The sequence below is a fragment of the Strix uralensis genome, chromosome 13, assembly GCF_047716275.1.
Source record: "Strix uralensis isolate ZFMK-TIS-50842 chromosome 13, bStrUra1, whole genome shotgun sequence".
In the NCBI taxonomy this organism is placed as follows: Eukaryota; Metazoa; Chordata; class Aves; order Strigiformes; family Strigidae; genus Strix; species Strix uralensis.
In genome coordinates this window covers 16,369,134-16,385,621 of record NC_133984.1, presented here as the reverse complement: position 1 = coordinate 16,385,621, position 16,488 = coordinate 16,369,134, and the positions used below count along the sequence as shown (strand labels likewise).

At 37.7% G+C, this 16,488-nt stretch overlaps 1 long non-coding RNA gene across 4 annotated transcripts in view; it reads left to right on the top strand.

Annotated features, from left to right (window-relative positions):
• Window positions 1-16,488, top strand: part of LOC141949070 (uncharacterized) — a 68,315-nt gene that overhangs the window by 2,268 nt on the left and 49,559 nt on the right. For 3 of the 4 annotated variants that reach the window (XR_012630652.1, XR_012630653.1, XR_012630651.1), the window contains exon 2: window positions 489-573. This is a non-coding gene — a long non-coding RNA (uncharacterized LOC141949070). Of the gene's footprint in view, window positions 1-488; window positions 574-4,546; window positions 5,978-16,488 lie in introns of those variants that run through there. The other variant, XR_012630654.1, reaches the window with a different exon arrangement.

Here is a 16,488-nt window from a genome sequence, read left to right as displayed (position 1 = left end):
GAAATACTTCCCCAAACTGCAAACTAATCTTTAATTTGCAAATGCTTTCTCAACTTTCATTAGTAGGAAGACTAACTCATTTGTTTTATCTCTCTTCAAATAAATGTCATTTAGGGTCTTTGATGCAGTTACTGAATCAAAGTTAGGGATTTTCTATAGTAATGATTTTTTATTTTTGTAGCTCATAAAATATGTAAGAATACTTGTTAATATATGATATTCTATTAGAAATAATTGTCTAGATATGGAATGGGGTCTAATTTTACTATCTTTTATGTCACAAATTATTACAACTTTCACAAATTTTTGTAGGGTTCTGTCTCAATGTTTGTCTGGCTACTGGTCCAGCACATAGCCATATTTTACTCTGTAAACTCAGTGCTCCACTGTTGTATAGAGTCAGGTTTATATTCTTCAGTTTTACTTATAGGAACCAGCATAGCCTGAGTATGAAACGCTTCCTTAACTGTGGTTGCATTGTCTTCCAGCAACTCTAAAGGGAAATCAAGATCCCCTCTTCGCGTCTCTTGATCTTCACCAGACTTGAAGAACCTGTAGTTCTTAGAGCTGGAGGTATGTTTGCTTTGTGTTTCATTTATTTGCTCTTTCTACCCTACCAAGTGTCTGCATGAGGCAGGAACTGTAGAAGACCAGAAATTTGAAACCATTTCTTTCATTATAGTTTCCACAAGTGGCTATGATGTCTATGATATGAAATAATTAAGCAATTGGTAATCGTACTGTTGAGCCAAATGGAGGACCATACATGTCATCTGCTGCAGAAGTATTGAGGGACAAGTAAGGGGTTCCTATAGGTATCCATGAAATTCCACAAAGAGCAATATTGTTAACTCAGTTAAGATATAAGAGGTAGATGGGTTTGGAGACAATGTTGCCTGATTTATTGCTCATTTCTTCTAGTTTCCCCAGCCTGTATTATGCCCATTCTCAGTTGTATCTACAGGAGTAATTACCTGATAAAAGACAAAAAATAAATCAATTTTACATGTGACATGTTCATAAAAAAGAAAGGAAGTCCAGATTACCTCTCTGTAGAAATTTAGAATAAAAATATCCCAGAAGCATTTAGCAACCAAAGGATGTTGAGTGAAAGGTAAGCTTCATAGTTTTTAGTTTTATGTGTTACACTGTTTCACTGATTATAGATTTGTGTAAGTTTCTAACATTTTCTTAAGTATTTTAACTTAGTTCACAAAATAAATTAAGGTAATTCTTCAAAATGTATATTTACGGCCCAAATTCTTCCCCTAGAAGTCTCCTTTTATCTTTACATCTCCAAAGTAGCCTGCTCTCATTAACTTAGCAGTGCTGTTCTCAGTATGGACATACTGTGATTTTTACAAGAGGCAAAGTTATCTCACAAAATCAAAGAGAATAGCAGTTTCAAATTAATCAGTAACAGCTAGGTTATTCTGCAAGTGGGGAAGCTTCCCCATTCATTGTATGTCAGTGGAATGAGAAAATGAAATGATTGTGACATTTCTCAATCAAGATCTAGAGGACAAAAATGCCTTCTGTTTAGGCACAGATCAGGAATTCTAAGCTGTCACTTCAGTTTGTGGCAGATTTGCCCTACATCCTTGGGCAAATCTCTCAATCTATCTTGTTCTTCAATTCCTTAGTCATTAAATGGAAATAATAATTCCTCCCTTTCTCAAAAGAGTGGTTTTGGAGATAAAATCTGTTAATGACTGAGAACCTCAGGTATTATGGTGTCAAGGGTTATGTAAAGATCACTGTAAAAGGCAACCTGAAGGCTTTCTTTATCCCCACAAATGCATAGAATCTACCCTGTGTCCAGAGTCCCCTAAACATGCATTTTCCAGGCATGAGCTACGTGAACTCATTTCTCTCATGCAGGCCTTCCTTCTGTGATAAGATACAGGAACCTTCACAGCATTTATTACGATGCTCATTTATGAAAATGTGTGTATTTGAATTTAAGATTTTTAGGCACAAAGATTAAAGGCAGATGTATTAAAGAGTTGCCCAATTTAATTTAGAGGGAGCTGTGGGTGCTCAGCACCTCTCTGATAATGAAGATCTGGTTGTTTACTTGTTCCATTATACTCCTTTCACCATCTATCTAATCCTATCACATAATTGTCTACAGAAAATACTCAGACGCTTGGTTTCTTTACTGTTTTGTATAACTGGGGATAGTGTCACCATGCAGTGAAAAGAACCACAGAATGCTGTTTTTCAAAGGCATATGCTCAAATTTGCAAAACGTTTTCTCACTGGATCAGGAACGAATAATAAGATTATTCTGCCTATTTGTTTTCCTATTTATGGATAGTTGCTGTTTGGGTTATATAGTGATGATAGCTTTGGGATTATGTGAAATATTACGCAACTACGTTAGTGAAAGAAACATAAATGTGTCCTGCTACAATATACAGGGTTTTGGCCATATGTCCAGATCAGTAAGATATGGAAACTACTAAAGCAACCAGACTTATTAACTAATTTCACAGATTGTCTTTGGACAATAGCAGGGTGGAACAGAAATTAAAGATAACCATTTATATAACTGGAAATAAAAAGTGGTATAATTAGCGTCAGTTTTCAAGTATTAATGGTGATGAGCTGACAGGACTGTTTTCGTAAAGGAAAAGCATTTTTTTTCCCCAAATTTGAGTGCAAATTAACCTTTCCTATTACCTTCTTTGATAGTACATCATATTTACCGAAAAGGTGTTATATATCAATTAGTCAGCATGTCTTTAATTCTCTGATTTAAAAAAAATATTTGTGGAAGTTAAAGGAAATGCCCTCTAGAGAGTTTAGAAATGAGAAATTTCAGCTTTATGTTGGATGATACAGCTTCTGCAATTATTATCTCCATCTTCGCCTTAAGTTAAAAAAAAAAATTTTGCCTTTCAGTTTAATTTTTTGACTTGGGAAGTTGCAAGTAATTTATGTTTTTCTTTCCTGATGGAGGTTTCTTTATCAGTAAAGGTAGCAAACAGAAGGTTGCAAACCACATTGGTATGTTTGATGTACTTGTTTTCTCTGATCACAGCTTCAGTTTTAAGTGTGTCAATCCTTGAATACCAGTGGAAGTCAGATTGTTTTTAACCTGAATTTCTCCAGCAATATCTGTCTGAGGGAATAAGTGTGCATATGCTTGTCTTAACCACAGCCCCACCTAATGAATTGACTATTACTTATGCAGTTTTATGTGGTGTCATTTAGCTTCTATATTTCCTTTTAGTGTCTATTTGACAGAAATTGTCCTTTTTTCATTGGTATAAGAGAGAAAGAACTCGGTATCTCATCTGTATAGCAAGATACATTGAATTTTTAATCTAGTCATGGCCAATAAAATAATTTTCTGAAAATAATTACTGTGGACTCTCCTAACTGTGTCTGAATTCTCATTCTTTGTTATGTAAGGGCATATATTTTAAGTGTTTATGAACAACTGAATTAGAAAAAAAAATGGAATGCACAGTTGTTAATTGACTAGCTCTTTATTTAGATTTCTTGTACTTTGTGATACAAGACCATGGAGTAGAGTCAGTTTTTGTTAGAATTGTGGTGTTGTGTAATGGAGCAACAGATGATCACCTGAGCTTAAGAAAAGTATTTATCAGAAGAGAAAAGATCATCTAACTTAAGGGAAAATATTTTAAAGAAGGAATCCTGGCATATAGAATCCTTTTTCACACAGAAGCTGGTACTCCCACGTGTTGTTTTCTTTTTCAGCTGAGTCTGAGCTTTCTGTTGGAAAAGTTGGGCTGGTATTTTTGCTGTACGGTATCTTTGACTGACAGTTCAGAAATGCCTCCACTTGTCATTTAGAGGCAGCACAATCCATTTGTGAGGATACTAGACCTTCTGTCAGTAAGAAATAATATTGTAACTTCACTATTACTTTTTTTTTTAAACAAATGTGGCCAATTTCCATTTCAGAGTAAGTGCCAGCTTAGGGTAATGTTTCAGTCTTTTTCAAACAACAAATATCTGTGGTACCTGCAGTAGTCAGTGCATGGAAAAGGCAGGGTGAAAGTGCCTTTGCTCCTCGCTGTATGGAGACATTTTTACCCATTTGCAGGAAAGGATGATAGTGGCTTTGCACGTGTTTCTCTTACTTATATACTATTATCTAAATACAGGTAGCCCATGCAAGATAGTAAAGAGGTAGTTTATGTCTCTTCACTCTATTGAACTGGGAATGATACAGGTTATAGTAAATGACAGTACTCCAAAAAACTTAACATTCTAAACCACAAATGCCTACAAAGAATAATTGTGTAGAGCTCTGCAAGAAAGCACAGGGTGAAGCAAAGAACAGAGCCTGGGTTGCAAAGGGGGTGTCTGCACCAGCATTTCAGGTTTAAGTGTTCACTTTTGAAGAGGACAGTCTTGGACCATGCAAACTGAATTCCTTTTTGATGAATCTAAACCAAAAGATGCATTCCAGGAGTACAATCATGATGTATCTACATTAGTGTTTTAGTTTGGATTAGAAGTTAACTTCTGAAATTAATTTTAATTTGTCCCTACTCACCTGTTGCAGTCTTGGCGTGCACATCCTTTCAGATGAAACTAGATCAAAAGCTGTGCTACAGCAGCGTGATGATGGATTGCCTATTCATTGAACCGGCCGACAACTACTGTCAGGCAAACTGCAAAATGCGTGTAGAGTGGACATCCAGTTTTCAACACTGACTTTTTGCCCTTCAGATGTGCTCTGCTGTTCTGTATTTCTTGCTAATGCAGACATACCTGTAATGCACTCTAGCCACTAATGAACAGCCAATCTACAGGACCAAATTAAAGTCAGTATAAAGTAAAACCCTGGAAATGCATGTGGTGTGGACTTTGTGTCCTCAGCACTGTATCTTCACGTGTTGTGGGCCAAGGCCGAGCCCATCAGAGACGGTTGTAGTCCCTCTGTAGTAAGTCAGTCCGGATGTGTAAAAAAGTCAGCATACATTTCCAACAGTGATCTTCTTTCCAGGATAAAAGTTGGAAGAACCACCTTTATTATATTCATTCCTAGTCTAACTTGTGACAATAGATGCATGATACACTTTCACGTTCTTCCTCCTTCCCCATCATCATCTTGATCAGCCGGGGGACCAAAGAGATCAGCATTGTCCCCTTAGACATGGACGAACTGAGGGACTCTGTGGTATCCGGACATTTCAGTACTTGCTGTGGTGCTGCGAGTCAGGACTGCGGCAGACCCTGAAGAGTCCGTACATCGCTTTGGGGAAGAACTGCTCTGACAGAACTCATCAGCATCGTAGAACCCATCCTCAGTGCTTGAGTAAAAAATCTGGGACTGTGTTTGGAGAAAGATTGACATGGCTCGGAGAAGTGAGACTGCAGCTAGCTGCTGATTGCCCACTTCTTGTACTGTTTGGTGTCACAGTTGGATTTCCAAGCGATGCCACTATAGGTCCCACTGGCAAAGACAAGGGTCGCTGCTCTGACTTGCACAACTGAGTGTGTTCTGGAGGTGTAACCCACCTGGGAAGGCATTGTGCTGCTCACCGACTGTTCAAAGGACTGGGCTGATTTTGACGCCTGAACAGGGACATGAGGGGTGGATTGTGTGTAAATTGTCCATTTTTGTCGGCATTATGATGTTATTTTGATTTTGTTAGCTCCAATTTCCTCCAGAGCCCCTGGCTCATCTCTGTAAGTCTTCAAGTGTGCTCCAGTGTACCCAGCAAGTCTCAGAGCAACAGGCTGGGGGCCCTCACTAGCACCCTGTCCCTCTAACCTTGGAGTGTGGTCCCTTGGTTTGTCATGGGCGAGCCTGATATTATCCCCTTAAAGCTCTGTCAGTGACCCACACTAGCTCGTGAGCAAAGACTCTCTTCCCCCTTTTAGAAAGCTGAATCCCATCTGATGCCAGCAGGCCTGGTGCCGTGTAGACCATTCCATTATCAGAAATCCATAAATTGTGGTGGTGACACCAGCCATGGAGCTGTGTATTAATAGGCGTGGTCTGTCTGTTTCTTCCAATATTGCTGCCCAAAACTGGAAGGATAGAGGAAAAAATTGCCTGTGCTCCAGATTCCCTTACCAACTGTCCCAAGGCCCTGAAGTCTCTTTTGATTGCCCTTGGACTACGTGTTGCGACTTCATTGCCACCCACATGGAAGAGCAGTAATGGGTAGTAGTCCAAGGGCTGTACCGGACTAGGAGGTTCCCTAGTGATGTCCTTAACCTGGGCCCCAGCGAGGCTGCAGGCTACCCTAAGAGGAGGGTCTGTCCGGCACATTGGGCCCTCTGTTCCCCTCAGAAGGGAGTCACCTACAACCATAACCCATCTCTTCTTCCTCGTGGAGGTGGTTGTGATACAGGGATAGGCCCTTCCGACCTTGGCGACTCCTCTGGTGGAGATGGACCGTCACTAGCATCATCTGTAGACTGGGCTTCCACACCCAGAGCCTCAGACCTGTTGTACAGAGGCACCTGGGAAGGCGAGATGGGCAAGGAGGAGGTTCGCCTGCCGCCCTAGGCCTGGACTTGCCACCATTCACTCCTTTCCTTTAAGCTCCTGCCTTCTGCCTGGCGGGGGAGGATACAGGGTCCGCTTGATCTTGGGTTACTTCTGGTGGCTGTTCTGCCTCGGGGAGGGCAGAGCAAGGTTCCGCCACTCTGTCTCTTTCTCACACTCCCTGATGCCCCTTAACCTTCCTCCTGCCTCTCGTAGCTCTGCCACCAGGCTGAGCAGATCACCTGCTTGGTCACAGCTCGCACGGCTGTTCTCCTGGGCCGTCACGTACCAGGGACGGGCTCGGGCACGCGCTGCAGCCTGAGGCCCGGACGGCTGCGTGTGTTTGTGGAGCTGGCTCTGGGCTGCCACATCCATGCTGGTGAGTGCAGAGGACGTGGCTTTCTGCCGGCGCATCCCACAGCAAAGCTCCTGTTGGGAGGGTGATGACCACCGACTGAACTCGCCTCTTGACCTGGTAGGGTGGCGACGTCCTTCCCGCCCAAAGTGCCGCCAAGATCCGTGCAGGGGGTGGGGGGGGCGCGGTTGCCCTGGCAACGCCCAGGCCCCCGTCGGCTTCTCTCTCGAGAGCTGCCCCGCTGCGGGCCCTGCGGGATGCGGGGCTGTAAACTTTAGGTAATTCACGGCTCAAGTTGCCCTATGTACGGTGGATATAGCTTCTATATATGAGATATGTAATTATCTTAAATGTCTAGCGGGACAATACAGGCATTTTTAGAAAACACAGATGCTAAATACGCTGTTGTACTGCTTAAAGTCATTAGCAGTGGGTGGTTGCTTTTTTGTTAATATAAACTACGTTAGTTTTGTTTAACTATTGCAAAGTGAAGCAATGTTGAGTGGAAAATAATGCTGGTGCTGGTCACAAAGTTGGTGCTTTTGAACTCCTTGACACGTTTCAAAAGGTAAGATGAGATGGAGTATTTGCTTATAGGCCCAAGTATGGGCTGAAACGTAGCCTTACCAGTTCAGAAGGAGCTCAGAAAGAAATGATGACTCAGAGACAGTCCTCTGAATCACACTTCCCCTGAGCTGTAGCATTGCACAAGCGAGGAGTAAGCTGTCAGCACTTTGCCAGCTGAAGCATATTCCCTTGCTCATGTCCAGCCAGCTCTCTCTGCTGACACAGAAGGGAGCAAAGTGACGACTGTGTTTACTTCTGACCCAATTTCCCCCAACTTCTCCACTTGCTCATGGAAGGAAATAATGTCTCTTCGAGGTCTGCTCATTAATCTAGTGCCCTTAGCATAGCTTTCAGGAAGGAAGGCGTGATGACACAGTAGAATGCAAGAATACCTTACGTCTTCCATACAGAGCTTTATGACCATCAGATGCCTGGTGTATTATGTTTTACTGCTCATTCATAGGTAGGTGGGACACTGTACTCGTCAGGTCTGAAACTAATGCTTGTTCCTTGGGCACTCACTTTTCATCCTATAGGAAGCAAATCTGTCGCAGTGAGAGAATGTATCAGCAACAGATACATGGCTTGCAAAGTACTGTCTGAGTCTGATTCCAGGCAGATTTGGCAAGACCAATAATCACCAAGTTAAATACGATTAAACAAATCTGAGTTCTTGGTAATTATCTTCAAAAAAATGAGTTGTACTCACATGCAAACCAACAAAAATAAATATTTCCTGTGTGTTAAATTTAAGAATTTAAGAATAGCATAAGCAAATAATCAACTGATGAGCTAATTAAGCTCTGCAATGACTTTTAACAAATTCAGTCAGCAGATTTTACAGATGAACAGTGATTTACCTGTAAATAATTGAGATTAAAGTATTCATTTGTTAGTATTAGATCAGCTAGCAATGCAAAGGTCCATTGTTCTTAATGGTTAAAAAGGTTAATGATTCTGGTAACCTACTAGGAATCAAGCATTTAAAATTCCTAATTTGTGTGAAGCCTGACAGTGAATATATTTATTTTCTTTCCTGGTTTATGAATGAGGAAAATCTAAAGTAGATAGGATAGCATATGTTGAAATTAGTCATTTCAGTGTTAAGACATCTATACTTTGATAGTGAAATTTTAAGAAAATTTTACCTGAACCATGTACTTAAGGGACAAATTATGCACCTATCAGTACAGGAGGAAATGCATGAGGAAATATCAATTTGTTGAGTTTAGCCTGTAGGACTGCTTGGGTAAGTAGCTGCTCACCAACACAAATATAGATTGTGCAATCTAATTTTAAGTAAGTGACTTGGAATTCCATTCTGTATGATCTTTACACCTACGTTTGTTCTTTAGAAAGAGTTTTCACAGATTCACAAGTAGTTTTCACAACAACTAAACATTTTTACAAAACAAAATCGTTTATAATAAAGCCAGGAAAAACCTTACGCTTCAATAAATTGAAACAGCAGGAGATTGTCATTGAGTATTTGCTGTCTCCTGATATTCAATTGTCAGGGCTGTTCTGTTATTCTTGGTAATCTTTTATGCTTGCCAAGCTTTACTTTCCATCACTTTGCAATAAAATGAAGAATAGACTGAGTAATAAATGATCATAATTATAAAAATTGTGATGTGCCTGTGTTTTTTAGGAACCTTACAGTCACTCTGAAAGATACACCCTTATGGTGTAAATGGTAAAACTGATAAACCTGGTCTAGGCTGTCTCTATGACTGGCATACTGTGCGGCCAGTGAACAAGTGTTAGTCTGCTTCCATGGTATTATTCACCGTTTTATGGAGTTCTGAGAAGCTGCGTTACCTATAGTGCCTTTTTAGGTAATAGTGACATCATTTATACGATTTGTTTTATATTGTACTTATTTTTAATACATCACGATAGATTAACTCAACATTTCTTGGTACTGATGCATCTTGGTGAATCGGGTAATTTTCCTCCACATCCATGGCTTGATATGAGTGAGAGTAGGGGAGAGGAAAGAGTGTGTGTAAATATGTTATATCAGTGCCAAATCAATCACTTAATGCCTTTCAGGGCTTCCCTTACTACAGCTTTCAGTAGTAGAGTATTCTGTTACTTAGTACTGTTGGCAGTTCAGTGTTATTTCTGTGTACAATATGCAGCATAATGACCTTTACTACAATATGAAGAATAAATAATAATATAGGGGCAATGGGTGTCTAAATTATATTTCATACTAGATTAGAACAGGCTTACCTTTCTTTTTTCATAAAGGCATTTGATACATTTTGAAATAAAGTACTTCTTCATTTTTTTGAATAAAAACTTCTCCAAAATTTCCATCCTAAAACTCCCAAAGATAAAATGTACAAGGTATGCCTTTGTATCACTCCATTTCATAGCAATGTATTTCTCATCTCCAGACAGTTCATAAAGGAATAGTGTTCAGAAGATTTCAAAATCTTGCCTAACATTCTGCTCTTGCTTTAAATCAGATTCTGAAGTGTTCATGTTCCAAATCTCAGTTATTTTTGAATCCTGCAAAGTGAACATGACATTGGATGCTGATCCCTTCAACATTAAAGCCATGTATGATGTAATGAAACTGTATTTCATACAGTCTTACAAATGAATTGTGTCCCAAATAAGTTTATAGAATTAATTACTATTTTTGTTTGTCATTTAGATGGGTAGTTACAGAACAAAATCAAGGGTATACATGTAAATGACATAAATAAGTTTAAAGAATGAACAAATGCAACAGATAATGCCCCTATGCTTATTCTTATTTACATATTTAAATGCCTGTTATTAGTTTGATAATAAGTAGTTAATAGTTATTAAATAAGTCGGCATATAAACAGGTGGCAAGGGAGTATGCAGAAAAAGTCATACTTGATGTGATTCCTTCATATAGTGATTACACATTTGAGGGGTGTTGGCCATAATACTTTAGAAACTAAATGAAATAAAAATAAATAGCTACAATATTTCTTCTGAAAATAATTTAGTGACATTAATATTTTACTTTGAATCAAGACATAAACATTTGCTTATTCTTAATATGCTATGATTAGAAGGTGTGCTAAAGCCTTCTGAATGCCTAGTAAAATAGCAGGATGTGTCAAATGGTCTGAAGAAAAGAAAAACAAGTAAGAAGGGCCATTATGAAAAGGTAACTGAACAGTGTTAGGAGAGGGAAGAAAATACAGTTCTCATACAGTTGGAAATAACTCAAAATGGTCTTAGAGCAACACTAATTTGTCACAACTGACAAGTGGATTGGGTCATCTTTTCCTTCCTTCTCTAAAGTTCACTGCTTTTAGCTTTCAGGTTATTTTTACATGCTTCTCTGTGGACCCACATAAAAGCATTAATACAGCTGTGTAATTCAGAGAAGTCTAAGTCTCTTCTAAGATGTCTCACGGGTTTTTTCTTCAAAAAGTATCAGGATGATATTGTTGGCTAGAGAGACAATTTGGGTTAGTGTATTTTTCAATTAAATAAAAATATGTATACAATAATAACACACTTTATTTTCACACTCTATGTTGCAAATACATAGAGTTTTGCCATACAGTGTAAACGGTGCGAATTGTATTTGGATGATACACAGTGTACAGACTAAAGCATATACCACATCAATTCCAGTCATAAAATTAATATGGATACAAATACACATACATTCACATATATATACACAAGCACTACAAATATATGTACATCCAGTAGAAGAAAAGCTATAGCCCAGACAATCAATGAAAAATAGGTCTATATAAGTGAGTGACTTGTTCAGAATCATGGTAAACTTAGCATCACTGTGTAGAGTCAAGTAAAGCAGCTGGCCTAATTGTGTAAACCTAGTTCTCAGTTTTGCTGAAATTAAAAAGCAGGAGACATATTTCCATTGACTGAAAGGACAAAAAATAAAGTAAACCTTTTAGTGTCTAAATTTTTGATCCCCAAAACAGTTAATGAATAAGAGCACAGCTCAACTGATTGTTTAGTATACTCAGAGTTTATTTAAGGCTGCTAACCCTAAAGTTTCTCCTTGGCTAAGGGAAAAAATGTAAATCAACATTCACACTGTTATAATTTCTTTCATTTTAAAACCCAGTTCTTATTTAGGGATATTAGAGAAGGTAGGCCTAGTCAATTATTTGCTCACACATTCAGAGACTGCTTTTCTTTCAGAAATTTGCACTAAAGTTACCTGTACCACTTGAAGATGTACCCAGGTACTCTGTATGCAACAATTTGAAGCTGACTCAGAGCAGCTCAGTGCAAAAAAACAAAGTGACTAATCTCTTTGTAAAACTGAGGCTTTGCAACTTTGCTCTGAGTCATCATGACAGCTCAAAGTGCCTAGACTTAGTAGAGAAATAAACAGATTTAAACAGAGCACTCTGTTTCGAAACAAACATTACTTCTGGTCCTTCTCTCAGAATGACCTTGGTAACACTATTTAACATCAAAGTGTCACTGATATGCAGGGTAGTTTAAAATCTCTAGAAGACTATCAAAGTGAAATCTGAGAAAGAAAGGGAAAATGAGGAAAGAAAGAATAAAAGAAGGAAGGCAAAAATATTTTCTTACCCATTGAGAATGCCACATATAAAGAGAGTGGGAGCAATCATTTGTCTAGTAGCAAGATCAGAACTGAAAGAATAAAACTGAAATTGGTGGCATTAGGATGTGTAGGGGAGACACAAGGGAGATCTTTAATAATTTGCCTGTTCTTGACATATTCTAGCCACTCTTAATTAGTCCTTCACATTCTAAGATCAAATAAATAATTAAATGGTAACATTAATCCTACTTTATTCAGCAAATATCTCTCTTTGTGTTAAAAATTTATGGTTCTCTATCTTTATGCTGCTATCTAAAGGGTAAATATTAGTACAAGTTGAGCCGGAATCTCTTCTGAAACGGATGAGCGGCTGCTTCTGCCACCCCCAAGTTATAGGAGCAGATCTTTCTTTTAGTGGTGCTAGTGCAAATTTGGAGAAGCAGACCTGAAGTTAATGATCTGCAAATTAAATATGGAAATAATGAGTTACTCCTGATTTGCTCTTGTGTAAGTAAGAGTAGTATTTGGCCCTATATATTTATTTCAAGATCATAAAATACATAACCATTTTGAAATCTTTACTAGAATGGGTCTGGGCATGTCTGTGCAGACAGACCCAAGTTTTTATGCCTGTAGTCCAAGATAGTCAGCCACGATCTAGCTCTGACTCAGAAGCATCAATTCTGTGCTGTTGCAGAGCTAAGAAGCCCTATGTGGCATCCAAAAGCCACACAGGTATGCTGGCGTGACAGTGTGCCCAGACTAAGTCCAACCATTCAGCAACGTTGGTTAGCCTATGCACTTTTTTTTGGTCCAAAGTTGATTTACCTCAGCGTAACGTACAAGGAGTGTGAGTTCAGGTCTGCCAGTGTGTCTGTTTAGTAATGCCCACTATCCACATGCAAGGCATCTTCACTAGGGAACAAGTATTCCAGAACAGAAAAGAAACTTAATACAGAACTTACAAACATAAATTATGGGTATCTAATTTAATAGATTTAGTCATTAGATAATCAGCACTAGCACTGAGTATATTATAGGGCTTGAGGTAATAATTTGGTTTATTACACATATACTACTACATCTCTGTAATTAAGATATATATATTTAGGTATTGAAAAAGATTCTTATAGAAATGGTATCTCATTTGGTGTCTCATTTCATATAGGTTGCAATTGCTGCAATAGTGAAAAAAGTAAATCTAACAAAACTCCAGAAATGAGCAATGCTGCATGTCTTGTTCTTTGAGTCACAAAATTAGCAAGAGGTAACATGTTAATCACTTTAACATTAAGAAAGCTAATAAGCATGTTAGTTTAAATGCTTTTGTGCTTGAGGTAGGATCATGTAATATCTCAGAAACTAAGCAGAGTTGGTCCTCGTCTGTACTTGAATGGGAGATGTGTAAGAAAAATTCATCGTATTACGAGAAAGGATGTCAGTGGTTTAATAGGTTTCATCATTACAGCTGAGTCAGTACTGAAGTCATGGCTGCTATGGTGTTAAGGAAACATTCTACTGTTAGAATTGGATCCCAGATTCATTTGGTGGTTTGGCTTAAATTTGGATCCACTGTCTGTGGCATTACATTTAGGAAAGCTTTTTGTCTGAATTTACACTAGCATCCTCATGACTACAATAGAAAACATTCAAAGTTTGACAATGGGATATAGTATTAAAGTAATATAAATATACTTTAGTAGTTACTATCAACTGCTCAATACCTTTTCTTTTGTCTTCAGCATAAGTCAGTAGGAGGATATGGTCATCATCACAGTTTCTCTGTCTTCTTTGTTGAACCCAAATTTTTTACTTGTAAAAATAATGAAGAGGAAAATTGATGAAAGGATAATTAAAAAAATCAAGTAAATGTTCATCACATCATATATACAATACAAATATAAAACCCAGAAATAACACTTCAAATGAACTGAAAATTAGGAATTTCAGAAAACTGAGATGGGAAGATAAAGATAAAAGGACAAAGTCTATTAATAGCAGGGCTAAAAAAAATTTTGTGGCATTTGAAGAGAATCAATCCAAAAATTGTTTGAAGTCTGTTAGTACATTAGTTAGTACAAGAAAGACATACCTTTTCATGGAGAGTACAGTCATTGCACTTTTAAAATTGCATTCTTTCTGAAGTAAAATTGGGTCTGAGTCTGAGAATTAGAATGTGATGTAAAATTCACCCTTGTTGATACACATTTTCAGAACCACATTGTAGTCTGGAAATTATTCTTGGTTTTATTAGATTGAATTTGATTCTTCTTAGTTTTCCAAAGCTTCTTTGAAATCCAGAGGATTTAATTTCTGTGGATGGTTAGCTCTGTCACTGATGTAGCTATCAACCTTATCTTTAATACAAAAAAAGACGGAGACAAATTTGGGACATAAATATCTTCAAGTAACATTGAGATTGTTGAAGAGAAAAGGGAAGGTAAATTTCTGAAACTTTGGAAAATAAAAATTGCATGGAAATTTTCAATATAAAATCTTTTCCTCTATTCCTGTTTGTTTTGCTCCTTTTGATGAAGTCAAAACCCCTTATCTTGATCCAGAAAACTCCTGTTCCTACTTGGTTGAGAAACATATCCTCTGCTGTTTCATCACATTTCTTTATCGTGAACGATCATTCCCTTCATAGGGAATCAAGGCAGATTCCTGAAAAAAGAGGACATTAATATTTCTTTAAAGATAATACTGTTTACATCCTCTACACAGTGTTTGCTGTATTATCTGCTGTATTTCCTGTTGATGTGAGTAACTCAAAAGACTGCACATGCAATATAGTGTGTAATTAACCATTTCTGGGGTTGCTACACTGTTACGCCATTGTAGTTGTTGGAGGGATAATGAAAACACTTTCTCAGTCACTGCTGGAGCAAATGCCTTATTATTGGATCCAAGAGACATTCTGACATCCCAGTGTTTCTAGGTCTAAAAAGCACTCACCTCAGAGGAATTTCATCTTTTAACCATACAAGTCTCAGAATGTCTGTGGTCCAGCAAAGCCACTGTCTCTGGAAATTAACCACATGTTTATGAACCGGTGTTACACTTCTTAACAGAAGAGCCAAAAGAAGCTATAATGTATAGTTAAAAGGTCTGCAGACTAGTTTGTATGTGGCAATAAGATTTCAATGTCATTAATGAAGTTAATTAACATTATTATTGATCTTAAATCTGAAGATTTAAAAAACAGAACAGTGTTTCATAATATCTTTTGGGAATAGTATGACAAATATATCTGCAATCAGGTATCATTTCCTGACTCCTTGGGTGCTTTCTGGAAAGATAGTGTAATATGTTTATAATGGGTTGTTGGATTATATTCACACTTAAGTAACTTAAACTATCTTTGCCTCTGCTTACTTATGTGGAAAAAGAAAAACAGTATTTTTAGAGAGGTTTTGATTAATTTCCAAATTTTTGGAGTGAAGGAAGTTACTTTAACTGGGTGGGGTTTATTCGTAGAAAATCTTATTTCTTCTGTTTCATGGGAGAACTGACAGAGATTAGTTTTCAAATGAATACCAGATAATATTCTGCAACAACATCATGTCATTGTGATATTTTTAAAATAATTATGTGTTGGAGTAATGAATAAGTACAGATAACAAAGAAGATTGCTGAAGGCTGCTCACATTTGCATGGGCAAAGATAAAATACGTGTTTAATTGTATTCATTCTCAGACTTCTTTAAGGAAATATTACATTTCTTAGGTAAACATGCTTGACTTTTGTATCCAATTGTAAATTAAAATTCATATTTTTACTATTCACACAGTTAATAAAATACTCTCCCTCTTGTGTCTACAGTCATATAAAAATATATCAAAAATATATCCACTAGAGCTGCTGCTGTGACTGACACTGAGTGGCACAAGCACTGCTATTTTGGGCGTGGGTGCAGCCTAAAATGGGAGGCTAGGGTGGAGTCATGTGCTTGTGCATGTTAGTTAATTTTCCTTCTGCAAGCCATGGAAAGAGAATTCTGTCTTACAGTTTTAAGAGCAAAAAAGGAGGCAAAGTTGTGCTTTCATTGCAAAAAAATTACGTATAGTATGTCAGGGAATATGAGTGTACTTGATTCCCCTTTCTCTGAGACTAATTCTGTTCTTAGCTGCATAATAGATCTAGAGCAGCTTCACAAGAAGTAAGACCACCTGATAAAGATAGGAAAGGTTTTACAATTTCTATTTATACTAAATTACAATTTTTAGATCTTGAAATTTGGTGTTTCTTTCAGTTTGTCACCTGCTCTATCTCTGAACTTTGGTGCCTTCATGCAAATATGATACTGCATGCTTTTCCTAGGGTCATATTTGTGAAATTATTTCCTGATTAATGTTACAGGAAATATTTCTGAATATTGTTTGACAAGCCACAACTGGTTAGGATATCTAATAATTGAAAGCTGGTGATGTCTGAAGTTGCTTTGCTAAAACTCAGATATAAATTTGCTCAAAACTGAAGAACGGGTGACAAAGACTGTAACTTTTTGATTCCAAATACGGTAGGGAAAGC